General features: G+C 44.3%; 1 protein-coding gene across 10 annotated transcripts in view; it reads left to right on the top strand.

Annotated features, from left to right (window-relative positions):
• Window positions 1–25,962, top strand: part of CPS1 (carbamoyl-phosphate synthase 1) — a 256,402-nt gene that overhangs the window by 218,470 nt on the left and 11,970 nt on the right. For 6 of the 10 annotated variants that reach the window (XR_016468445.1, XR_016468448.1, XR_016468449.1 and 3 more), the window contains 3 exons: window positions 15,576–15,656; window positions 23,623–23,757; window positions 24,767–24,879. The gene's annotated coding sequence lies outside the window, so the exon portion shown is untranslated. Of the gene's footprint in view, window positions 1–15,575; window positions 15,657–17,234; window positions 17,326–20,350; window positions 20,411–23,622; window positions 23,758–24,766; window positions 24,880–25,962 lie in introns of those variants that run through there. The other 4 variants (XR_016468447.1, XR_016468446.1, XR_016468451.1 and 1 more) reach the window with 4 other exon arrangements.

Genomic DNA, 25,962 nt, shown 5'->3' on the forward strand with positions numbered 1-25,962 from the left:
GCACTTGGGGACAACCCTTGGATATCAAATCATCCGACACTTCCATGTCCAGTGTTCTGCAAACTGAGATGCTGTTATCTGAGGAACGGGTTATTCCTGTGCAGCATTTAGCACAGTTTCTCTCGATTTTGATTTCAGCCTTCCTATATCATAGTACAAAATCTGCTGTGCCTAGGTTACTGAAGCAAATTTCCCCAACTGAGCAGTAGTGCCTTGGTTATTACTAAGGATTATCTTTCTGGAATTTCAGTGTTTGCTCTTAGTTCCTCTTCTGCCAGTATGATGTCTTCTGTGACGACCTGACGGAGCAGAAATAATACTGTGGTGTTTTTTCCCCTTGGAGTGTGTGTACTAAGCAGGTTAGCAAACCGTTAGTTGGTCATCAATTTATGTAAAATAACTCTAAGCAGCAAGTCCAATCTGAAAATCACTTGATAAACTATTCAGTAAATGTATCTGCATAAACAACACATGGGAATAAATTGGAACCTGTTTGAGAGCATAAAAGGAGAGCTACGTTTGCAGCATGGTTCAGAGACCATAAATCAAATCAAACCAATTTTGTTTCCTGTTCCACCTTTTATTAGATAATCAAAATTCAGATCAGTCTCATGAAAAGATTTCCTCGTACTGTTTGAATCTCATAAGTAAGCCTGGCTCAAAAAAAAAAATCTGCCTGCATATTCCTGGTGTGAAATAGCTGAAAAGTAAAATACATTTAAATAAGCAATTAGTTTGAATTCTGAGATAAACTGAAGTAGAAGGTGCTTAGAGTGGTGGAAGTGGCTCTGTGCTTTAGGGATGAGATGTATGGAGAACTCCTTGACTTCATGGGGAATCAGTAGGTATAGCTGAAAGGGGTAACGTTAAGCATGAGGCTGAAGATGTTGAATGGTGAGTAGAGTTGCATCCTAGAACTGTTTTATTAAAATTGACACTTCGTTGACTAGCATGGGAATAAAAATCACAGAGTAAATCAGTCTAATTACAACAGGCTGGCTGAAACGGAGGATGTTCTGCAGCTTGGGAAGAAGCTGTGGGATGTCGGGGCTGGCCTGGGGAATGTGAAAGAAATGAGGGCTGTGAAAGAAATGAGCTCCTTGCAAAGAGTGCTGCATTTAGGAGGAGGGCTTCCAGCAAAGTCAAGCTAGTGAAGTTGTCTTTAGGTTGGATGGGAAAGACAATACTGGCAATATCTTTTTTCATACAGAAGAAAATTGACTTGTTTTCCAGAATAAGGAGAAAAATAATTGGAATCTAGTGTGATTGTGAGATTCCCTCTGTGGTAATCTGATCTTGAGACCGTCAGCCAGGGGAGGCTTCATTTGTCATTGCTTGACGAGGAGAATTTCCAAAGGATTCAGTAGAGGTGACTGCTGTTTTCACCAGTCCAGCGACTGGTCCAGCACCTCCTGTGGCAATAGCTAGGTGTACCCTAAAGGCAGTGAAACACACGGGTAGCTGATGTAAATTGCTGTTGCTGGCAGTGGGAGTGACACCAGCCCTTACCAGTTTGGTAGTAGACCTCAGCTCTGTTTGCTTACCGTTAGGCAAATGGTAATACATGTTGGCAACTGGGATCACTGATGGACAGTGTAGATGAGTTGGAAAGTAATAGAAAAATAATGTCCAACATGCTTCATTTGTTCATTTGTTAGGTTGCTTTATTGGGAAGCTTATCAATGAGGAGTCAAATTCTGATTAAAAAAATCATTTACATTGAGACACTGGTATGATGAGGTCAATTCTTTCATTCTTTCTTAAACAACTGGAAAGGTTTTACAGGTTCCATAGTGAGTTCAAGATAGCTTTTGAAGGAGAACTCCTTTCAGAGAGCTGCAAGAACTTATAGTCTGATGGAGGTGGTACTAAACAAAGAAGAGTTATATAAATGACTTATAGCATAAACTTAATGTGTTAGGAATATTAAAAATAACTCCTTGGTGCTCACAGGGTCTTATTTCAGTAAATTGTGCTGTGCTTTCCATCCTTTTATGCATGATTTCAGCTGCAAAACCGTGAAGATACTGAAATGTATCTGACTGTCCAATCTATGCTGCCCCTTGGCAAATCCCAAGTGAAGATGAGAGGCCTAAAGAGGAAAAACACATTTAATGTTCATATATGAATTGACTATAGTAATCAATACATTGGCTTGCTTTGTTGCTTAATCTTCAATTGAGTGTTGCTATTTTGTGTGCACTGTCCAGTGCATCAGTGAAGCAGCGGACAAAAAACTGATGTGTTCCAAATGTAAACTCGACTTCCTCACATTTTTGATTGGCATGAGCTGTGGTTTATGGCTTTCTGGTGTGAGACTAGGCCCAGCTGGAACATCTGGATCCAGTTTTGAGGGCTGGGTCAGATTCTCTTACCTCTGCTTTCCAGTTTTCTATGAAATCATACCAAATATCTCTCTGCCCTTTTAGCCTGGTTTCTTTTGTTAGATGACTCCACGTATAAGAGTTTGTCATTTCTTCCATGATAACTTTTACTGTTTCATTGATGTTTCCCAAGGAATCAGAAGCTCAAAAAACATATTCCTATAAGCATAATGAACATAACCAACTGAATGAGGGGGAGAGAAGGGATAAGTGCTCTCACTGCAAGTGAAGATTGCACTAAAAACCCTTCATAGCCATCCAGGAGTTAAAAGGCATGGGAAAACCTCAGGATAGAGCTCTTTTATCCATAGGCATCAGAAACTTTAACCACCAGGGCTTGCATTAAAACACACAGTTATCGAACCGTGTGAGATCTTGCTAGTCTGGGAAAATATTTTTCAAATCTTAGCATAAGATTTGCTCCTATCTGAGACTAATTTGCTATGGTGGATAGGAACCCATTACCTTTCAAAATCCACGTTCATATGCAAACTGGAATGTTCCTCAGAAGCTCAGCTGCCTCCTGATTCACAGAGCATGCTGGAGGAATTACAGCCTGATTGCAGTCCTGAAGAAATAATTCTGGGAAGAATTGGGTTTTGCTTTTTGTTTTTCTGATACGTTTTTTTAAAATCTAATTAATTAGCAGGAAGAGAACAGAGAAAGATCTCTCAGGGCCTTTCAGACCTCTATGGAGAAGAGAAAAAAGCCGAAGTGCATAAAAAAATCTTGATTATTAAAGACATTTTTAGGAGTTGCCAGAAAATTTAAATACCAGAAATTACTTACGTGCTATGCAAATTCCCATGTTTTTGTATTCACACAGGCCTTAAAACTAATGCTAGAAAATTAATTTTCCTTAATCTCACATGCAGTATGTAAATCAGATACCTCTACCTGAAACTGTGTTTTTGGCACTTATGGAATCTGTAAGAACTTCTGACGTTTGTCAAGTGCTTGCACCTTGGCTTTCCTAGGAGGACCTCCTGTGCCTTTTCTGTATGGTAAACACTGGGTGTGAGTACCCAGTTTCCATCAGGTATCTCTGAGCCAAAGCATAGCAGGCTGGCTCATGTTTAGCATTGCAGCAGAACACGTCAGTCCATTAGCCTGAAGTTTTAGGAACAAGGCAGCATTAATTGCTGCCAGGTCATGAGAAAGGATGAAGAATTTGGGAGAAGGAGTAGAGGAGTGTCTTTGGGACAGCTGTGATGGAGGGTAGCACTTGGCCAGCCAGCATAGCTTACTCTTTTTGGAGTTTGGGTTTCTTCAGAAAGAAACTTTCATTCTGTCCTATAGGTCCAGCAACCTCAAATAAGGCTGAATCTGGGTGAAAGGAAATCTGTTGAGATTGGAGTTACAGTGGAAAATGGATCAAAATATTTTGGATTAGGAGTGTCATAAATGTATGATTTCAGAAGGGAAGCAGTGAAGGGAGCAGCTCTGGACCTGCTATAGCACTCAGAGCAATGAGGAGAGAGAAGCTTTTTCTAGGGTCATGGTGGATGTCAGTTTCCTGTGTGCCCCTCATGATAAAGCTAGGGTTTCTAAAAGAAAGGAGTGAGGGGAAAAAAAAATAATCAGGAGTTTTTATCGTGATCCTAACAGCTCATTTGGGAAATGGCATTTATGAAGGAGAATGGGTTTATACAAAGTACATCGTCAGTGGTACAACTGTTTGCTTAGGTGGAGTTTGCCTGGTGTTAAGGGTTAGGATGAGGTTCTTAAAGGAAGTGGCACTTCTTTTTTCCTCCCATATCTGTATGTTTTCATCTCCATATGAAATTCTCTCTGCATTTATTTCAAACATGCATAAATATATATAGGTCTGCATTTATTCTTCAGAGTTGCAATGAACAGGGCTGCTTTTCTGGGACTTTTTTCTTGCTGTTGTTTCAGAGACTGTTTAATGGAGCAGCTGGAGTTAAGGGTGAAGGTAGAGTTGCTCCTCCAGTAAGACAGACACGAGGAGTCTTCCTGGCAGTGAGTTTACCAGTTATGAAAACAGCACAAAACCCAGTGATTCTGGAAGTAATGACTTCTGTTAGGTTTTGTAGAGCTGAACCCGTTGTTCGTTTGTTTTTCTTCCTCTGGTGTTATGGTTAGGGGTTTAGAATGAGAACAGATGTGATCACTTTCTACACACGCCTATTGCTAATAAGATCACATGGTTTTGGCTTAGATAAAGATATTGTTATCGTGAACATGATTTTCACTGTAATTAGAAATGAGGTTTTCTTAAAGTGATGGGCAGAACAATTTTCATCCATGCATGGCGCAATTTAGAGGAAGAGCAGTCCTTGTAGAAGCAGTTACATTGGCTTTTTTTTCTGGGGACTCTCCTTACCTGGATGTTTTTCATCGTGGATTTAGAAAGTGACGAGGCGTGCGGTTTCCTACTGATTATTTTATGACCCATGGAATTAGGAAGAGCTGTGGTGTTTGGTAGGAGGAAGCATCCTCAGATTAGTGTTGATGCAGGAGCTGCATAATATGTTGTGATTTTCTTGGGGCTTGCAGGGGCAGCTGGAGTACGAATCTGTGGATATGTGTACGAATTCTGTAGAATCACAGAATGTATCCAAGAATGGGGCATCCATCACCTCTCTGAGCAACCTGGGCACGTTGCTGCCTCGTGTCCAGCTTGCCATCCACCAAGTCCTCTTTGGTAGGGCCATGCTCTGTCTTAGCATCCCCCAGCTTGTATTGATAGCAAGGGTTGCCATGTCTGTTGATGAACAAGGAACTGGACAGGGGAATGGATTTTGTGTTCTGCTGATCTAGATGTGTGGTTTCCAAAGGAGAGGGTGCCATTTCTTTCTTACAGTTTTTTGTACCTTGATGTTAGAATGTGGAATGATATTTTATAGGCTTGAGTAACTATCCCTGCAAGTAAGTTTTGGCCAAAGTTCGGGATAGAGGTCAAGTTTCAGAAAGGAATCAATTAGGAGAATGGCTTTCCACTGACACATAGGCACAGTGCTGGGACCAGTTTGGAATGAGGTGGTGATCTTCATTTTTGCAGACAGTGGTTACTTGAGTTCTGTTTTCCTCTGGGTTTGTTACATGCATTAACCTGTAACATTACAAAGTGCAAATAATACAAAGACATAAATCTAGAATGAAGATCTGTATTGGAAGAAAGGAATGGTTTTGATTCAGCTCTGTTAGCCGTGCTGCTTACACTGGGCTGATGATTAACACTGGAGTTTCAGAAAGGAAGAAGAGAGGACTTCATTTTCTTACTGAATGTTGAATTTTCCACCCTGTTAAAATAAGGATTGTGGTTCACTGGATGAATGACTTTTATTTAGTTTTTGGTAAGTGCCAGCCAGCCAGGATTAGCAGTAGTGCAGTATTAAGGTCCTAGAAAGAAGAAAACAAAACTCTGGTTTCCTACTGCTTTTTGCATTGGACAGGGTGTTGGGAAGAAAGCTCCTCCCAGAGTGTTCTTGTGAATGTTTGCTTGAGTTTTTGGGGATATTTCATAGCAAAGCGAGACTAAGGAAGTGCCTTTGTGCGAGTCTCAGTTCTGCACTGCAGTTTGTGATACCCTTATCTGACTGAGGCAAATTATCTTTGAGAGGAAAAAAAAAAAAACATGAGAGAAGGACAAACAGGCTGGTATTTTTATAAAGAAAATATAGAGCTTGAGACTTTCTGACACCTCTGTGGGCGGGTAGGAGCACACAGCATCCTGAAATGTTTTGGATGGAGAAGAGGGTAAGAGTCACTTAAAAGATGCTCTGTAAGCCTGGGGCAAAGCCCAGACAGTGGAAAGGTGCAAACACGGTCGCACGTTGAGATGGCTGGACCCAGGTGCAGATTTCTCACCATGATATTTATTAGATAGAGTTGGCTCTTGTTATTAAAACAAGCGGTGCGGCTCAGTAGATTCTATCCTGTTTAAGTAGGGAGTGTGTGAGACCTTGCAGACAGTGCTGCCATCACAGCTATGCTTAAAAGCTTAAAGGCAGTAAAGCTTCCATGTTGGCAGTAGATTTCAACAAGTTCATCAGTGTGCGAAGCCAGCAAGACCAGCTGAGTTCATCCTTGTCCTAATCCCTAGGATTGCAGGAGAGTAGCATCAAGATGTGCTGGAGTGAGATGAGATCATTAAAAAATAGGAGGAACTGAGCAGCGGGTTTGTCAGCCCAGGGAGGTAGCAGGAGCTCTATCAGGGATGGGGAAGGTGATCTGGGGACAAAGTGTGCAATATCAGAGCTCTCACAGAAGAGTCATTTTTAATGGGAACTGCTGGGGCTCGGTAGCGCTGCAGCTTGTCCTTTAAAAAAAAAAAAAAATTGTTGTAACATTATGCCTCATTTCTGAAGGAATGACAACAGTTTCCCCTTCAGAAAAGACTCCCCAGAGCCAAGCTGATGATTGAGTTTGCGTGAGTTAAAGCATGTATAGACTCATTCGGAGGGGCTGCTATCCCAGTGAAGGTGAGAGATCAATCCCGCAGAGACGGATGTGATGTGCGTGAGATATGCAGCCCCGTACAATGCGGTGTAGGCATGTGGCCTGCCCAGAAACGTAGAGACTGAGTCAGAAAGCTATCAGCACGGTCCTCATCATCCCTTGCAGCTCAGAGGGGCTCTTGAGGATGGAGCTAAGCAGTGGAGGCAGCGCACAGTTTGTCCTGAAATGCACTTTCACCCCACTTCACACCAGGAGCTCTGCCTCCTTTCACACTGTGCTGCAAAACTGATGTCAGAATGAACCCTACTGAGTATATAGCTTACATGGTAGAAGGAATGCTGAATCCATCTGCAGTCTTTACTGCTACAAAATTCTCTTCATCTGTGTTTTTTTTTTTCCATCTGGGAATTTGTAAGAACTGTTTCAAAAAACGTATCAGCGAGGCAAATAAATCTGCCTGTGGTTTAGTGCAGCCTATGCAGTTGGTTTCCTATAGAGTTTTCCAGTTGGAGGTTATTTTGGGTGATATTGATTGGTGTTATTTTTCTTTGGAGTCTGGTCAGTTTTGTAAAATCACAGTTGTGTGCAATGAAGTCTCTCTTTTAAGGCTGGGAAGGGCTGGAACAATAATGGGAGAAAAGGCCTTTGCACTGTCACTTTCACTGCAGATCTGAAGGTACCCTGGGCTTTTCTGAGAGGAAAGCTCTTCCCAAAGGAGGCACTGGGGGCAGTGACCCAGCTGCCCTACTCGCTGCTCTGGGGGCTGGAGGTAATTCTGGGGGCAGGTGAGTTCCAAGGTCAGCTTTCCTGGAGCAAAGCTATTTGCTCCCCAGTGTAGGGCACTTCACCTTGCCCTCCTTCCTGCAGTGCATCTTCTCAGTCTTTTTGTACCGTGCCTTCTTTGTGGCATGCAGTTGTGGCTCTGTTTTGTTAGCAGTGCTACGTCCTGCTCCAGCTCGTACCATCTGCATTTGTCATTGTGGAGGAGTAGATGTACTTTTTTTTCTGGATGGAGAACTCTTCTGGATGTTTTTTGAATTACTGAAAGGCAGTACTTATATGTAACAAACTGTATTAGTTGTACGTACAGCCAGTTCTGTTTCAGAGATTTCTCGTTTGGCTGTGATCATCACCTACTGTTTTCCCCACAAATTTACATTGTTGGGATCTTTTCTTCTTCCTCTTGTTGAGAGAAATACAAATTCATTCAGCGAAAGCCAGCTAATCCACAGGGAAAAAAATATATTACCCCCAAGGGAAGGATAGAGAGCAGGAATATTTGGATAATGTAATATAAATCATTCTTTGTGTGTTGATTACATTGAGGTTAAAGGGATTAGAGTTACTCACTGCTCCAGGCCAAGAGATGAGCTGTTCTGTTCAGTGCAGCGCCCAGCCTTTGTGTGGTCCTGCATCTTGTGGGTTGAGGCAGCTGGTCTGAGGTTACTATTCTTTGGGGTTTTGTGCCTTCTGGTGGTTTGGGGTGGAAATGATGCAGCAGGCAGATGCTGGGCATGGGAGTTGGCTGCATCCTGTCTGCTGCACACTTTAGAGTGAATGGGAATTTCTGCTGAGCTGGACTGCTTTGGAGTCTGTGTTCACCTTCTCAGGGTGGAAATGGCTGTAGCACTTAAAATTTGGTATATGCTTTTTCTGTATGCTCCTCTTCTTGGCCTCGCAGATCTGTTTTTTTCCCTTGTGAGCAGTTGTTTCTCCCTTCTCTGCTGTGTTGATACAGTGAGTTGTGAGGCTGTGCTGTGAACCAGACCACTAAGCTGCTTTGGTGAAAAGGCAGCCTCCTTCCTTCCACCTCCTTTTGGGGTTCAGACTGTTCCTGTGACTGAAGTGATGCTGTGGCCCTGTCGGTAAAAGGGAGAAACCAGAGCTGAAAGCTTGTTCTCACCAGTGTGACATGGATTGAATCATAAAACGACATAGGTTGGAAGGGACCTTAAAGATCATCTAGTTCTACCCTCCTTGCTGTTGTCAGGGCTGCCACTCACCAGATCAGGCTGCGCAGGGCCCCGTCCAACCTGGCTTTGAACTTCAGGAATGGGGCATCCATAACTTCTTCTGGCAACTTGTTCCAGTGCCTCACTGCTCTCTGAATAAGAGTTTCTTCTTAATATCTAACCTAAATATCCCCTCTTTGAAGTTAAAGCCATTCCTCCTTGTCCTATTACTATGAGATGGTATAAAAAATCAGTCCCCCTATAGCTTGTAAGCTCCTCTCAAGTACCAGTGGGACGCAGTGAGGTCTCATTGGAACCTTCTCTTCTCCAGGCTGAACAAGGCCAACTCCCTCAATCTTTCTTAGTAAGAGAGGTGCTTCCAGCCCTCTGATTGCCTTCATCTTCATCCTAGAATATGTATTCTAATATGCATATATAGTTCATATGTTTATTCTTAAGTCATTATCCAACTAGGGACTCATACAGTAGCCAGAAAGGTGATGGATGGGACTCACCACTTGTACTGTAGGGTGAACATGCAACACCTACAAACAATTAAAATAAAAAGAAAACCAGCAACACAAAGGCTAAGCACAATGAAACAAAACCCATCTGCCTCTTCAAAATACCGTTGACTAAAGCACATCCCTTCTTATGAAGTGTAATTTACCAAATACTTAGATAAACAGCAGTGGCTTGTCTATTTTTTAGCAACATCAAAGGATTTCCTGTGTTTCTTGATCTTACTTCAGCTAGTATCATCTCCTCTCATTAGTTTAAACCTGAAGGAAGTACTTCTTTGCTATCAAGGAATAAGCTTGAATGTTTTGAAATGAATGCAGATCGCTCTCCTTTTTTCTCTTTGCCTGTATAAGAGAATCCAGCAGTATATTCCCTCCTCCAGATGTGACCAGCACCTGAAAGATCCCTGCAGTGGGTTGAACAGAGTGGCCAAAGGATGGGCAAGGTGCAGCTAACTGGAGATGTTAGGACAGATAGTTGCTTATGGGGGGAGCTGGCAACCAAGCCCTGTAGTTACTATGCCTTCAGTTATGTATATAGTGGAAAAGGAAAGCCAAATCTGGGATTTTTTTCTCCTTGGTGTGATAACAGCCTTGAACTTGGGTAATGATATTAGCCATGCCTTGGCATGGCGATAGCGGCACAAGCGCGTGCACTCAAAGTTCAGGTTTTATTAGGACATCAGGCACAGACAATAACTGAAAGAATTTTCCAAATGTCTTTATGGCAGTATCAAAATGTATTACAACTACAGTATTTCCCAAGAGGAGAGTGGAAGTTCTTTCAAAGCTAAGGGCTCTGTACCTATTATGCTGTGAGCTTCCTTAGATGACAGTAAGAAAGGACAGACTCCTTTGTTCGGGAGCAACCTGTGAATGGAATGAATTCAGGAGAGACACTTTGTTAAGGCAGGAAAGTCCTCAAATGTTACAGGCAGCGTGCCAAGTTCAGTACAGCAATTGCATTCATAAGGGCTACTGGGAAACAAAGATAAATGATCACTTTGCACCATGCACCAGAAGTGCTTATTTTCTCTTTCCCTCTCTTTCCAATGAAATGTGAAGAAATGCACTCATTTTTTAACTCTTCTACTAGTTTTTGGTTTCTACATGGAAATCTACATTGAGGTAGAAGTGGGAGCGAATCCTTTCTCTGTAATTAAAAACTGGGCAGGTCGTAGTAAGGCTGCAGCTCTGGAACATGCTCCGTGTTGTGCTGCCGTGCATTTACAAGAAGATGCTGGTTGTTAATTGGAAAACATCAGAAAGCAGAAAGACCAGTGCTTGCTTCAGTTGTTTTTTAGGGTAAATACTGTAAGTTCTAAGGATGCGTCTCTTTTTTGTGTTTCAAACTCCAAATTGTTTTTCTGCCCTTTTCCATTGGTTGAAAGAGCCTTTTCGTGCCTCAGATTTCCTGCCTGGGAAGCACTGTTTTGTGTCCTTAGAGCAGTTGGGAAGTCAAAGGGGAAGGTGTGTTTGCAAGGGATCCTACTCTCTGGTGCTGGGTGAAATGTGGCACTGGAGTCCCACTTGCCTGTGCTGTTGCTGTGAAATAAGCAGAGATTTGTGAGGCTTGGTCCAGGCGCATAACTAAAGGATCAACTGGGCGGACAGCCCTTCCCCTCCTGTGTGATGAGAGGAATCGTGTTTTCAGCAGAAGGGTTAACAAATCACTTCTTCGAACCTAATTCACTTTTGCTTAAGTCCCTCTCCAGCACAAAGAGATTTATTGTTTTCCATTACCTAGCTTATCCCAACCTACATATTCCCATGTGGGAGTGGCGTAGTCCATATTGATTTTGTAAGCAGTAGTTGTAGGAGGCAACACACAGCTTTGGGACACGCTTCTCAAAGAGCATGGCCACGTCCTTCTGCAATAGCTTGGGTACTGGCAGGCAGAAAACTCTGGGTTCAGCATAAGATTGATGCTAAAAAAAAAAAAAAACAACCTCTCAGGAATGTTTTGACTATCGTCAATCTGAATGGAGCCCATAAATTCCGTGTCTTAAATCTTTAGCATGTAGAAAACTTCCTCTGCTAGGCAGCTGGAAAGATGAGCCATGTTTTTTGATTGCAGTAGATGGCAATTAATGAGGACTGGCAGAGAATTATTTGAATTTCTCACATTTTGTCGGGATGAGCTGGTGAGTTTTAGGTTTGATCACTGGCAATTAAAGACTGAAAGGCGTCTCTCCAGCAGCGGTTGGGTGTTCAATGCTTTTCAGTCATCCTTTGGAAATGCTATCAGGAATTGGTTCGTGAGGTTTGGAGGACCATGCAGGTGTTCCAGGAAGCAGGATGGTTGTGGGGTGATGTTGTGCAGTCTGGAAGAAAGAATGTTTGGGCATAGAGTCACCTACCTCCACTTCCTCTTTGCTTCTGGAAGAGGAAGCAAGGGAGGAAGTTGTCCTGCCTTTTGCTCCCAGTTTTCCTATCTGGGTGCAATTTCCATTGTGGCAGATTTTGAGAACTCTCCTGGAAAAGGTGCTGGCACTCAGGGCCGGGCCGGAAGTTAGGCTGAGACCTCCAGAGGTCCTTTCCAATGTGAATTATTCTGGGACTAAAGGATTGTACGCAGTGTGAGAGTTAAACATTACATGCTTTAGAATTAGACATGTTTTAGCCATTTCACTAAGGTCAGTAAAATCTTAAAGCAGTATTAGCACAGTTCCTAATGAATTCACATTCTGTATAAATATTTCCACAATGTAGCGTTGCATTTTCCTAAAGATCTCTGGCTAGAAACAAAGGCTTTAAGAGCTCCCTTGTCCCTACTTACTGAGGCACTCTTGGCTCAATAGCAAAACCTGTCCATTGAGTGCCCATCTGTATTCGTTCTGTCCTCCTGAAGTGCTAATCCCGTTTATCCTCTTGCCATAGGCTCACTAAGTCTCTTTATTTGGTGATTAGTGCTAGGCTTGATTATTCCCTTGAAGTACAGGCAAAACATGCTGAAAGAATGGCGTAGGCATGGCAAAATTGGGAGAAACAGAATTATCAAGGAAGTGCCTGGGAAAGTCCAGGACAGAAAGCTGAAGATGCTGAGGCGGAAAGATCTGTTCACAGCCATTAGTCTTGGATGAAAATCAAGGGGAGATTTAGGTGAATAATGTGGGAAAATTGACATGCATAGGGACCCGTGATATGGGACTCTGATTTTTCATCTCATGACAGCAGGTCAAATTCTGCTTGCTTCAGCGGAGCTGTTCTAGCTAAGGATCTGCTTTTGTGGCTCCTAAAATCAGCTACAAATGTGTAAGGGGGGTGGCTTGGCTCTCTTCACCAAATCTGAGTCATTTAGAGTAAATATTCAACAGTTAATACGCTGCAATACAGAGGAGGACCAGTTGTAGGAGAATCAAAGGTCTTCATATAGTGTCATAAATTACAGCTGGTAGCAGTGGTGCCCTGTGGTCTTTGAGTGACCTGCTGAGTAAAACAGCCCATAGTATTGTGTCCTGTGCTCTTTAGAGTTAGCATGGGGTTTTTAAAATGCAGATGACCTGCCTAGGTAACTGCATCAAGTCCCTAGTCCAATTGTTCCAATGGTTAATTCCTCCTCGCTATTAAAAGGAAATAATGCTTAATGTGGCCTGAATTTATGTAGCTTCACCCCTTGGCCGTTGGGCTTCTTTATGTCTTTGCGTGCCTGGAATTGATGGTGTCTGAAGTGTTTCCCCAGCTGTTTGGTTAGAGACCAGCAAGATTTGGTTAAGCCATTAAGTTTCACTTGTGGCTTTCTTACCGAAGTTTACGTCTCCCAAGACAAGATGCTGAGCAGCTTTCAGGTAGTCTATGCAGCCACATTTACCTGGCTGGCTCCCACCTGAACCACTGTTCTGCTGGCTTCAGCCACCTCTGGTCCTGCAGAAATGTCAAATTAATGACAGCTGCAGAGAGGGCCGGAGGTAGAATTTAGACTCGCCACATCCCAAAATATCCATAAACAAGGATGTCAGGGTCTTCTCCAGACAGAGTTATCCAACAAGTTCTAGGATTTCGTTTGCCTGTAATCTCTAATTTGATTACAAATAACAGTGCATAAAATCACTTCACAGTAACGTACCCAGACGCTGTGCAGTAGTAATGAATTCATGTCGTTAGTGCGATGAAAATAGTGGTTGTGTTAATGAATATGGAAAGAAGCATGTTTATTTAATGCAGACTTCTGGTGTCAGACTTCTACGCTTATTGGAAGTAAATAATGGATGTGATATCTGCCCAACATACTCTCTGTTCTGCTTTCTTACACTTGTGGTTTCTTTGGTAAATGTATGGCATTAAATGATTGAAGCACATTTGGCCTCATCCTCGGCAAACCTGAGTCTTACAGCTGTTCTGCACCCCACAGACCCATCCGAGGGTTTTGGTGCCCATCTCCTACTGCACTCACGTTGTGTTGTCTGCTGCTGTAATTGACAAACTTCCAGGGATGGTCCCTGCGTACAGTTTTGCTTTTAGAATTAGTGCTCAGGCCTGTATCCTGATACTCCTGCTTTATAGAGTTTTAACTCTGGCTCCGCTGAGAGGAGGCTCAATGTCATATTTAGAAATTGCTTGCCTTTCACGTGACATCAAAAATGCCATTTAAAAGTGCTTTTTCTCTACATCTATGATTCAGGAATGGTGGAGACATTCAAATGTGGGCGCAAGTTGTACGGTTCTGTACAACTTCTACGAGTTGTAGATCATCTGCAAAATACATCTTGTAGGAAATACAGCTTAACACCAGACACTGAGGGATCAGACGAACTTGAGATCATATCCAGATCAGACCCCAGAATCCAGAAACGTAGCAAAACTGCAGTGAGCGAGTGCTTCATCTTTACCTCGTTTGGGGTCAGCAGGGATCTGTGGATACTGAAGAAGCAATAAGCGGGAATGTGAGTGGATTCTGTACCCCAGCCCCACCAGCAAGTCAGGCAGCACCTTCCTCTAATCCACCTTCCTTCTAACTCTTAAATAATGCAGCACTGCTATCACTGTGAGCGCTAATTGCTGGCACAGCCTGAATTATGGAGTCATAAACAGAGAGCGTTTAGTATTGCGTGGGGGATTATTTACAGTAGAGAAGCGAGTACGGAATTCTCAGAGTGATTTCGGGGTGGATTTCACATTTAACTTAGGATAACTACCTTGATAAAAGCCCCGAGAGAATAATTCCATAATTCCATCTTGTAGCTTTTTCATGATTGCTATTGTATGGGTTACAGATCTTACACTTTTCATTTAGATATGCTAAGTAGGCTTTTTCTTCCGTTAATAATGAGAAAATTTCCCCTTTTTTGTGTGCTTTTCAGAATTAAAATTAGAATTAACGTTATTTGGCTATCTGGTTGTGAAGGGAATTTCAATATGTGAGCAAGAAAGTTAATTTCAGTTTTAAAAGGATACTGCTGGGTGGAGAAAAGCCATGCAAAGGAGAATTTGTGTGGTTGGACGTCTCTGCAGTGGATTCGTAAGTGATCTGCAGTGATAAAATCCTTTTCTTTTGGCAGAGGAAAGCTTTGGGACCCCCTGACATCCTCCTTCTGGTTAACTCTTCCAGATGTCAACCAGTTTTCTAGAAATGCAGATCTCAAATCTGGTGCTTCAGCCGAGGCCTTTCCCCCACTGAAGAGAGCAGAGGGGTTGTTTCATGATGACCCCTAGAGACCCTTCCAAGCCATTCTATGATTCTACAATTCTATGTACCTTGCAGGCAAAACAAACCTCATTCCCATTAAGGAGAGTTTGGGTGTTTGGGACTAAAGCTTCCGTTTGTTAAATCATTGTTCATTCCAGGTCCATTCTCCGAAGAAGGTGTGTTTCTTCCTCAGGTTACAAAATCTACAGCATTAAAAAGCATGCTCTCAGTTTCATCATCCAGACCATTAATTAAGTGTTCAGTAGTGCTGGACCGGGGCAGCTTCCTGTGAACGTGGGTCTGTCCCACCATTTCAGCAGTGAAACACTGATAACTCCTTTCTATATGCTGCTTCCCAGCTTTTGTGTTCTTCCTGCCGTGTGAAACTCCCTTGCTTCCTTAATTCAGCTATGAGAATGCAGTAAAAAACAATATCTAAAGTAAGGATATATTACATTTGCTTCTGTTCTTCTACCTGCAAAACCTGTCACTCTCTCACAGCAAGAAATTATATTGGTTTGACACAATCTGTTCTTGAGAAATCTGTAGTGACTGCTATTGAAGCCCTGCTTTCTCCTACATATACAGTATATTGTGTTCAACTGCTTATTTCATTTTTCTTCTTTTCCCAAAATTTCATATTGATTCTTTGTCATTTTCCTTTCAGAGACGGAGCTCAAACCAAGACCTGTGGATTTGAAGAAATGGACTCTGAAAGCTCCCATCTTACACGTCTGTGCTGTTTGAGGTAGGGAAGGGTTTTGTGCAAGGTCCTGAGGCAGAAGCTCTCTGCTCGAGTCTGCCGCATCGCCTGGGTGACAGATTTCAGCGACCCAAGGCTCTTTGCAGGAGGTTTGCAGATAGGCCTTTCCTGTTCACACAATTCTCACCAGTGTTCTCCTTTTTTTTCTGCACTCACTGCGAGTCAAGGACTGCCAGCTCAAGAGCTCAAACTGACCCTGATTCTGAAATGTGATTTAGTTTCAAGTATAAACTTTACAGGCAGTTACAAAATGAAAGCTATCCGTTACAGAAAATTGTGCTGTTTTCTGTCTTTTCCTCAATTCCCTCTGCTGTAAAACGAGGTCAGGAATGTGATGAAGCTAACATCATTAATGGTTGCAAAGTGTTTTGAGATCCCTGAATGGAAGGGCTTATATAAGCAGGAAGGTCTTATTAGGATAATTATAATTGCCAGCTATAGTGGCACCATATAGATCGCTTAATGAATTATTTGGCTTTTCCTTTCTTTCCCTCACTCCTCGCCTCCCCAAAGCAACATAAACAGACCGATTTTAATTGGCAACTTTCATTTCTAGCAAATGGATTTTTCACTGAAGTTCAAACGCAGCAGCAACATTTAGAAAATGCAAGTTGGTTTCAGATCAATTGGAGTTTGCAGAGCCGTGATAAAGAGGAAAGTCTTTACACTCTTTGAACTATAGAGGAGCATGCTCTGAACCTGCCTTTTGAATTATGGGCGCTTCTCTCTCCATTACCTTGCAGCGTGTTCACTGCAAGAGCTGTCTGTGCTCAGCTGTTGACAGATGCTTTTTGCTAATACAGTGAAGGTGAATTGATGACTTACGTTGGCGACTAACATCATATAGCTAACGGTCTCTGTGGAGCAAAAAGAAATCCCCTTTATAGCTTGATCTCCCATGATCTAGTCCCTCAGTATTGCCATTGCTTCACTTGCATTGATTTGGATGTTTGCTGTCTTCTAGAATTGACCTAGAGGTGGGATTAGGAAACCAGCCCTCGCTGTTTTATTAGGACTTAAAGGAATGTTGGTAATTAGCCATTCTTTCCTGTAAGACAGAAGTCAGCTGCATTAACCACTCATGCTCATCCCCGTGAGTGAGGAGTGCCAACTTCATAAAAATGGCTTAAGAAAGCCAGTAAGATTTAGGAAAACACGATCCCCTTGTTAGGTATAACTAGTTTGCATGCAGTGGTATTGATGCTTCAATCAGTAGGGCCTGTTGTTGAGTCCTGAAAACTTTCTGATGCACGGGATGGACTCATCTAGAAATGGCAAAGGTGGTGGAGTCTGCCATAGAGGCGGTGGTGTCTTTTCTTCCTTACTTCTCATGTGTGGTCACAGAGGTCGTTGATCCTTACATTAAAACAACACGATACATTTTAATTTGTACAACTGTCCTGGAAAGTAAGGATCCACACTTCTAGCAGCTTTTGAGAGCAGCTGAAGTTTTCCATGCACTATTGTTTCCCTCTGGGTAGATCACAGCTGGCTGGGTTATGATTTTAGAACATAGATGTCAGATGGGTAAATTCTGAATTATGACTCAGTGTTTTCCCAAAGCAGACAAATGGACTGGTTTTCGCCTGTTCCCCTTCCCACCCCAAGCACACACTTGGTGGAGAGAGCAACGTGGATGTAGTGCTGCTGCCAGGTATTTAGGACAAGTTTAAAATGTAAATCATGCTGTTATCCTTCTTGAAGATAATGCTGATGTTTACAGCCCCTGGAAGCCCTTAGATAAACGTGCTCTGCCTGTGGTTCCTGCCTTGAATCCAAAATGCTGCAGCAGAAACCACATCCCATAGAAGACTATTAGCTATAGTCTTGCTACAGCAAGTTGCATGTCTAGTTAGCTTTGTGTCTCATTTGGAATACGTATGTGTGTCAAAATCATGGAACAGAACATCACTGGGTCTGTGGGTGATCTCTGCTCTGCTGAGCCTCAGGGCAGTGAAATAAGGAATTTGAGTTAAGTGATTGTTGGACCAAGAAACAGCAGAATCAGTTTTCTGATGTATTTGGAATATCCACTACGGTGGGTTTGGGGGGGGGGTCAGTTCTCTTAGTACAACCACAAGCATATGTCTTGATAAGCTGAGCTCTCCACATACTATTTCTATGAGCCTGACAGTAGGTTTGGGGGACTCTCACTGGTTTTAGTCACCCTGCCTCTATACAGATTGTGGATGTCAAGGTAGGATGCAGAGCCATATAAGCATCTATGGCAGCACTGAGTTTGGCATGGGGAACGCTTATTTGGGAGAGAGTTTGCTAGCTGTGGTGACAGCTTCTGTTTTTTCCCAATGAATGGTTATTTTTAAAGGCCTTTCCCTCCAATTAAACCAGAAGTTTTTTTATATTGAAGGTACAATGACCAACTAAGGTTTGGAGAAAATTCTCAATAATTTGAAATGGGTGAAAGATTTTGTGTTGGACTGAATGCGATGTTTTATCCAAAATGACGTTTTGAGGGTTTGTTGTTGTTGACTGGAAGATTGCTTTTATGTAGGCTGGAGTTAATTGTTTTGTTTCAGCATTACAGGCCATCACATAATTCCAGAGAGACGTTGGCAGGGGAGACTCTGATAATTGTTTCTTAGCTCTGGATGGGGAAGCCGAGGGGATTATAATTCTCAGACTGGAATTCTTTCTGCAACTTTCCCATGCTTTGTGCATTTGGGCCGATCTTTTCTTTTTGCTCCCTCGCATTAACCTTCCTTCTTCAAATACCTGCTGTAGCACTGCCTCTAATTAGTGCATCGTGCAGCAACTTTTCTTTCTTTTGCACGATTATTTTTATTACTCGGTGTACAAACTGGTGAGACTCAGGTATTGCCAAGGAGGGGGAAACGTGGGTCAAGTGCACTGTCGGGAGGGACAAGGTGCTGGGAAGGAGCTGTGGGAGCTCCCCCCCATCCTCATTCATTGCAAGCAGCAAGAGCAGGAGGCAGCCTGCCATTCCGTACAGTCAGCCTGCTGTTATCCTGATCTAGCATGACAAATTGGTGTTCCCAGAGTGGCAGCAGAGTAATCAGACTGTGACAAATGGTTTACTTAGAGCAATTTGTTTTCATTTTACTGAAAATTTCCGCAGTCTTAACAAAAGGTTCTCCCTGCCTTCCCTGCTCCCACCACCTCCTTTATGGCATTAGCGTGGTACTGGGAGAGGGGCTTGGACCTGTGGAGAGGGGAGCACAGCAGGTTTTGGGCACCCCGAGGCATCGAGGGTTGGAAGCGGTGCAGGGCCACAGCTCCCCAGCAGGGCTGTACCTGGGCTTTTGTCTGCCTGTCTTGCAGCAGCTGATCTACCTCTCACCTTCAGCAGGTTTCTTCCTGGTAGATAAAACGTGTGTGAGCACGTGTTGCTGAGGGTCCAAAAGGGCACTGGTGCCTCCAGCTAGCCTCAATCTTGGAGACTTCCCTGTCTTTCCTCTCCAGCTCTCAGCCTGTTCTTGCATGGGGCTTTTCATTGGCATTACACAGTTACATCTCAGCTGGGTTCACGTGCGTGTCTTTCTGACAAATAGAAACGGGTGAAGCCTGCCCTGCGCAGGGAGGTGATTGCCTCCAGCAGAGAAAGGAGATGGACTGGAGCCCAGGGCTCCGTGTGGTGGGGAGGGAGACCCTGCAGCAAGGCTGGACATTTAAACGTGGGTTATTAGGATGGCTATTGAGGCTGCCCGCTCAGTGCTCTTGTCTGGGATCATGCACCAGGATGGGTTTGGTACCAAACCTGGCAGGCAGACCAGTGCCGTCCAGCTCCGTTTAGATTCTGGTTTCTTTGCTGCCTGGTCTTTTCCAGAAATGCATTGCTGCCCAGGGCAGAGTACCTGTGGCTCAGCAGATGGGAGGTGTATTGCTGCATACCTTTGAAGCAACACCAGAACCCCCCCAAAAATAACGGTCTGGGGCATGCTGAAATGCAAGCCTTTCTTCAAGACGAGCAGCGGGCCTGGCATACTGTGGGTTACAATGATGGAGCCAGGGATTTTCTTCATTGTGCTGCCTGTGGTTGCTGCTATTTCGGTCACACTGACCAGTACGATGCAGTGACTGCAGAGTCCCATGTCCAGTCACCAGCAACACCCCCAAGAGCTGGCTGCAGCCAGCCAGCCCCATGCCTGTGCTTCGTTAGAGCTGTAGTCATGCCTGGCAGGAGTGCAGTGCAGGACCCTTGGGGTCCTGGCGGCGTAAGGGCTTCCCTTGAATGAAATTTCTGTTGTGCTGGCAGCTTAGCTCTTTGCAGAAATCCTTAGAAACTGCATAGCAGTGTGTAACTAACTGTTGCCCACGGGAACGTGTCCCTGGCCTTGGATGGAACGAGCCTTCTGGTATTTGCTCATAGAGCAAAATGACTTAAGGAAGGTCCTTATCACAACGTGTTTTCATAATGTGTTAGCAAACATAATAAAGCGATGGGAAATCAGTAGCACAAATCAGACATCCGTAAACAGGCTCAAATAGTATGTTTTACTCTCAATTGGAGTGAATAATTTATCAGCTGATTAAATCTGGTCGTTTTGCACAACCTGCCAGTAGTTTTCCAGTGCATGTTCTTACTGTCAATATATCTCCATTAGATTGACAGATCTGGGTGGTTCAGAATGGTAATAATCAGGGAAGTGCCACAAATTAGTAAATAAAACCAACTTACAGCATTGGGGCACCGTTCTCAGGTAACTGGAGTCCAAATGTGAGCACCTGTGCTCTGGTGCACTCTGCACTGCCACCTCATCCAGCACCAGCGGGCCTGGGGCTGTGTGTCCCAGCACCTCGGAGGCTGGTGCAAGATCCTGGGGCTCCGGTCCTGCTCCGATGTCCTGTGCGATGCAACCAGAGCTGGCATCGTGCCGTGCCGGAAGGCTGCAACTGAGAGCTGTGTCACACAGAGCCGACGAGCCACTCCTCAGGTATGTGCTGTTCTGTTCCATCTGTGCAATCCGTGTGGTCAGTGGCAAAGGCATGGTGCTTAATTGCTTTGCTCTGCAAACAGGATAATTGTACAGAAACGCGAATATAAATGCTCTCTGGATCTGTTTGGCTTCTTCTGCTAAGAGAACGTGCCAAAGAGCTGTCGTGAACAGAGGAACAGACCAGTTTCAGTGCTTAGCAAGGTAGTTCTCAGTTCTGACAGATTTGCAGTACCGGGTCAATACCTGGAAAAACTTTTCTGTGGGCAGATAGAAGTGCAAGTATAGACTAAGATGAAAATCACTGCACATCAGTGTCTAAAAGCAAGTATACAACATGCACAGCTTTGACAAGTCAATAAGTTAGCGTTAGCATTATTATTGTGTACTGGAAATATTTCCCATGCCTGTCTCGTGGTGTTGGCAGGCTAGGACCCATAATAAGCAACATTTCGTAGGAAGAAAATGTATTTTTTTTTCTGTATTATATTGCTGCTAAATTAGATCTCACCCTATACTTGCAGAGGAGAGGGAAATCCCAGGTAGCTCCTGCCTTCTGCCAGGAGAATTAGTTTAGAACTCGGATTCAGTGGGTCAGGTCTTCCAGGAAAACATCAAAATGCTGATCCAGAGCAGTTCTGTTCTGCCCTTTTTGGGTTTGTTTACATTGCTTAGGCTTCCGGTGACGTTAGCACTCGTGCACATGTCTGTGTCTTGTTCTGACCGTGCGATGCGAGGGCTGGTTCTTCCCAAATGACTTTCTTGGCTTCAGCTGAACGGTGTGATCATCTCTTCCCCTCCTATGGGGATAAAAAAGAAATTATTCTTTACAACTAATGGGGTGAAATGGTGCTGAGGAGTACGTGCCGAGTTTGTCTTGAAAGAAGGCCTCAGAGTTCGGGGCCAGGGTTCACAAACAGCACCGTTTTCTGTGCATCATTAAGTATCAATGTCGAGGCTGTGCCTGGGTGTTGTTGCTTATGCATTGCTAGGATGACATTTGGCACCTCGAGTAGGAAAGACAAATTGCAGTCAGTGGCAAAGCTGCCGCTCGTTCATCAGTTAGCGATGAACTAGTAATAAGAGATGGGTGTCAAGCCCTTTGGGCGGTATCCCGAGGATGCAGGTAGGGTCGCATCCTTTACCTGTCTGCAGTTCACGTGTTGACTTCAGTGGGGTTAAGGCAATTTACCAGCTTTGTGCCTCAGAAGGATGTGTATTTCCTGGTCTGTTAGCAGCGAGATCAGAGCCTGGAAGAGTTATTCAGCTGTGAATATGTAGTATGTTCAGTGCTGATTCCCTGCAGGCTCCCATGTGCTTGCAAGCAGAGCTCACCGCTTACTTGCGGTCAGCCCGAGGACCCCAGTGTGCATTTCTGCATTTGTTTGCTGTGTGCTTTTCACTTCCAAGCCTAACGTGGTTGCTGGTGGCCTCTCTCTGCTTACCCCAACGAAGACCACGAGCTTCTCAGTCAGCAGTGTTTTATATAGCCATAGTGGTAAGCATGTACTCACTGAGTCTGAGAGTCTGCTGCGTGCGGAGCCTTCACCCACCGAGGTGTCTGGGTGCAGGGGGGAGGCAGTGGCTGCTTGTGCAGGCTGGGCTTTGTGTCTCCTAAAGACGAGAACGTGCCAAGCAGCACATCCAGGGCTGTAAGTAACGCTGGGAAATGCAGATGGATACCCATCTTCATTTCCTCTGAGGCAGGGAGGACTGACGGTCTGAAATTTGGTCTGAAAGAAGAAAAATCTTCATTTTTACCCTTTACTGCAAGAGAGCTAAAAGCAGCCCACATTGTCTCCAAAATGGGAAGCATGGCACTGTCAGTATTTCATTCCTTTTCTGGATGCTAGAAAATGACCTTCATAGCTCACTTGAGGCTTTGTCTCTTTAGAGTTATGGGCCATTCTCTTGTTAGTGGTAATAAAATGCATTACATTCCACTTCACACTGATGGGGTCTTTCTACATAAAGCCAGGGAACTTAGGAAAGAGAAAAGAAAAAGGAAAAAAGGTCAGTCAATTTCAAAATGCGCTTATTAAAAAGGATATAGAAGGGAAAGAGCTCGTATCGCTTTTCAAACGATCGGTGTTGTATTAATAAGCCATTATGTTTTAAACGCGATTTGTGATGCACGCACATAGTTTGTGTTACTGCATCATACGTGTGGGGCTTTCCTGTGCCCATGGAAGGCAGAGGCGGTGTCCCAAACTGCAGCCACCATCAAATTTAGGGCTCTGTTTTTAAAAGACCCTGCCTGGATAGCAGAGAGCGGGACAGCGTGTGAAGTGCAAGCCCAAAACCTTGCTGATGTTGGTGCTGTGCCTTTAAATAACGCCCAGAAGCCCCCTTACCTCCCCTCTGCACTTTTGGCCTCCTGACAGGCCTGTAATTAGCGCAGATTTTTTACATTCGTGGACAGATTGGAAATTTGGAGAGCACTTAATGAAAGAGGTCAGTTACCTTGACCAGGCTGAAATTGCAGTTAGAGGACACTGCTTGCTCCCAAGGCTGGCAGCAGGCAAATACATGAATATTAACGTACCGCAGGCAGAAATGCAAACCCTGTTGGTAACACGTGCAAGGCAAGGGCCTTGCATTCAGCTGACACCATCCCCGGAGGTGGAAATCATCTTCTGGGGGCATCTCCTCCTAGAGTTACTAAGGCAGCCCCTTGTATAGAAATACCTGTTTCTTAAGGTTTTCCAGGAGCTGGGTTAGGACAGGACCACAGGTCCGAATGAACAAGCATCCTTCCGTACACTCGAGTCCAGACGCCAGGGGCAAGCCGTGCGTGTCTTTTGTGATTGGGCCAGCATGCTGAACAGCTGTAAAGCTGTTGCATTGACCCCCAAAGGGTGGTGGTGCTAAATCCAGTTATTTCAATAGGTTTCTGCCTTGGGGAGCTAGTTTTGGTGGGGAACTAGGTGATGGCTTGGTTTGCAATCGGGACCAACCAGGGCCTCCAAAGTCAGCACTCATTTTGGTTGAGCAGCAGGTTCATAATGCAGTTTTATTTATCTGTTTGAATTTCTCAGATGATGCTAAGCTGTGACAGAAGAAAAACAAGAAACCTGCGCTACAGATCCTGCAAACAACCATTAGGCTGGGAAAGCTCAGATCCTTTTGTTTCTGGATCTCTTCACTTAATGCATAATGGGAGAAGAAGCAAGGTAATAATTACACAATTAGAATTGAATCTTATGATCCTGGCTGCAAGGGTTCTTATACTGATATGCAAAATATCACGTCCTGTGCTCGTAAAAAGAAAAAAAGCAAAGGATGCCTTTTAAACAATTATTTTTACAGTGTGTATTTAATACTAGAAGTGATTATAGTGTGTTGCTCTTCACCTTAATTGTTTGGTAAATGTCATGGTGTAAAAGCAAATGCCTTTCTTGCACTTCCAGAATGCCGTGACATTCTCGTGCTGCCAAAGAGCCCCGCAAGGTGCTCAGGTGCTCGGGAGGGCCCCTTCTCTGTGAGAGAAGGCTTTCCACCTGGACGTTGTGGGTGGATAGTGATAGGATAAGGGGGAATGGCTTTAAAGTGAGGCAGGGGAGGTTTAGGTTGGATATTAGGAGAAGTTATTCACTCAGAGGGTGGTGAGGCACTGGAACAGGTTGCCCAAGGCGGTTGTGGATGCCCCATCCCTGGAGGCATCCAAGGCCAGGCCGGATGTGGCTCCGGGCGGCCTGGTCTGCTGGTTGGTGACCCTGCACACATCAGGGGGTTGGAACTTAGATGAGCATTGTGCTCCTTTTCAACCCAGGCCATTCTGTGATTTTAAGTTATTTCATTCCTGCTTCTACTGCCGGAGAGTGAAGTAGAGACGAATCCTTTGGGTGTGCGAGTCCCTGCATGGCAGAGACCTGGGTTCAGCCTGCTTGGCTGCCAACAGCAGAGCTCCTTTCTGCTGCAGTGACTGCCATGGTGTACACTCAGAAGAGACGAGTGTCTCTTCAGCTCCAGACAGTAGATGTATGTCTGTGTGCGTGCACTGCTACCATATGTTTTAAGCTGGCATAAGGCCAGGACCATATGTCTCTGTAAAGTCTGTATCCCTGTGTGTGTATGTAAAAAGCTGGGCTGCGTTCACGTTGCAGAAATCAGCTCTGGGTGTGAGCTGTCACAGGGACCTTTAGTTTATATGATCTTCTCTCTTGGTGGCTCTTTTTATAGGAATTCTGTGTGAGGCAAAGCCTGAAATTGGTGATGAACGCCTATGGAAGGCTACAAAGACAGAGCTGTGCCTGTGACCCCCATCTGGTACGTGTTCCTGTGCGGCGTTACAGGTAAGCAGCCGTCCCAGGGGATATTTGAGAGAGCCTGTACTTAGCAGCAGTGGTCCAGAGTCCTGCCACGTCCTCTCCATCGATCCCTTTAGTCCCCTTCAAATAAATATGACTGGGAATCCCTTGGTAGTGCAGGGAGAAGCTAAGGGAGGTAACTGGGGGTACCGGCTCCTTCCTGCCTGCAGCCTTGTCCCTGTGTGGGAGCACAGGGAAGGGCAGAGAAGCAGTGACTCCAGAGAGGCTGAGAGAAGGGATTATGTACAGGCCGTGGAGTTTGGAGATCAATTCAACCTCAGAGTGGGGTGGGCAGCGTGAGTTGGCCACGCGCTGCTGCACGCTCACATCAAGAAATGTCAGCGCTGTCCTCACCTGGTGTGCATCTTCCCCTTCCCCATCCTCCTGCTTGCCTTTTTCTGTCTCCAAATAAATCACTAGGGGAGAAATACATTACTTTCCAGCATCACGCTGACCCCCTTTCTCCTCCCCACAAGCCTTGAAATTAATTAAATGATGTCACGCTTGATTTTATCTGATTTGGAAGCAATTCATCACCCTTTTGCTGGTTCTATTAGTCCAAGCGATCAGCACATTAATTCATTTGTGAGACTAAGCTCAAGGGTAATTACAGTGAGGAAGCTTAATGCTTAAACGTGTTAATGTCTGTAATCAGAACTATTTTCTCAGTGCAGAACAATTGTTAGACAATTACACTTGGATATGATTGCCCTGGTAGGCAACAGACGTGGTGTCAAGAGGGGAACAGCGGAAGCTTGTTTTCTAAGGGCTGTGTTATCAGCAAATCCGTCTTTTTGCAGTCTCCCTTGTGCTGGATTCCGCACAACTCGCCCCTTCCTCAGGTTTTGCATTATTAATTAAGTTGAAAAGTCATCCCTGTCTCTTTTTCAGATTGGGCAGTATGGGGCACAGAGGAAAATAGATGCCTTTGCTTTTCTTTTTTCTCCTAACAGAAATGTCACAGGCTTTTGCTACTGGTGTCCTTGTTTATGTGCGTGGAGAGTTTAATAGGCTGCCCTTTGCCTCCCAGCAGACCCAGTTCTTGTCTGTTCCTTCGCTCAGTGCTTT

This window comes from Phasianus colchicus, chromosome 7 (genome assembly GCF_987193195.1).
Source record: "Phasianus colchicus chromosome 7, bPhaCol1.hap1.1, whole genome shotgun sequence".
NCBI lineage: Eukaryota > Metazoa > Chordata > Aves > Galliformes > Phasianidae > Phasianus > Phasianus colchicus.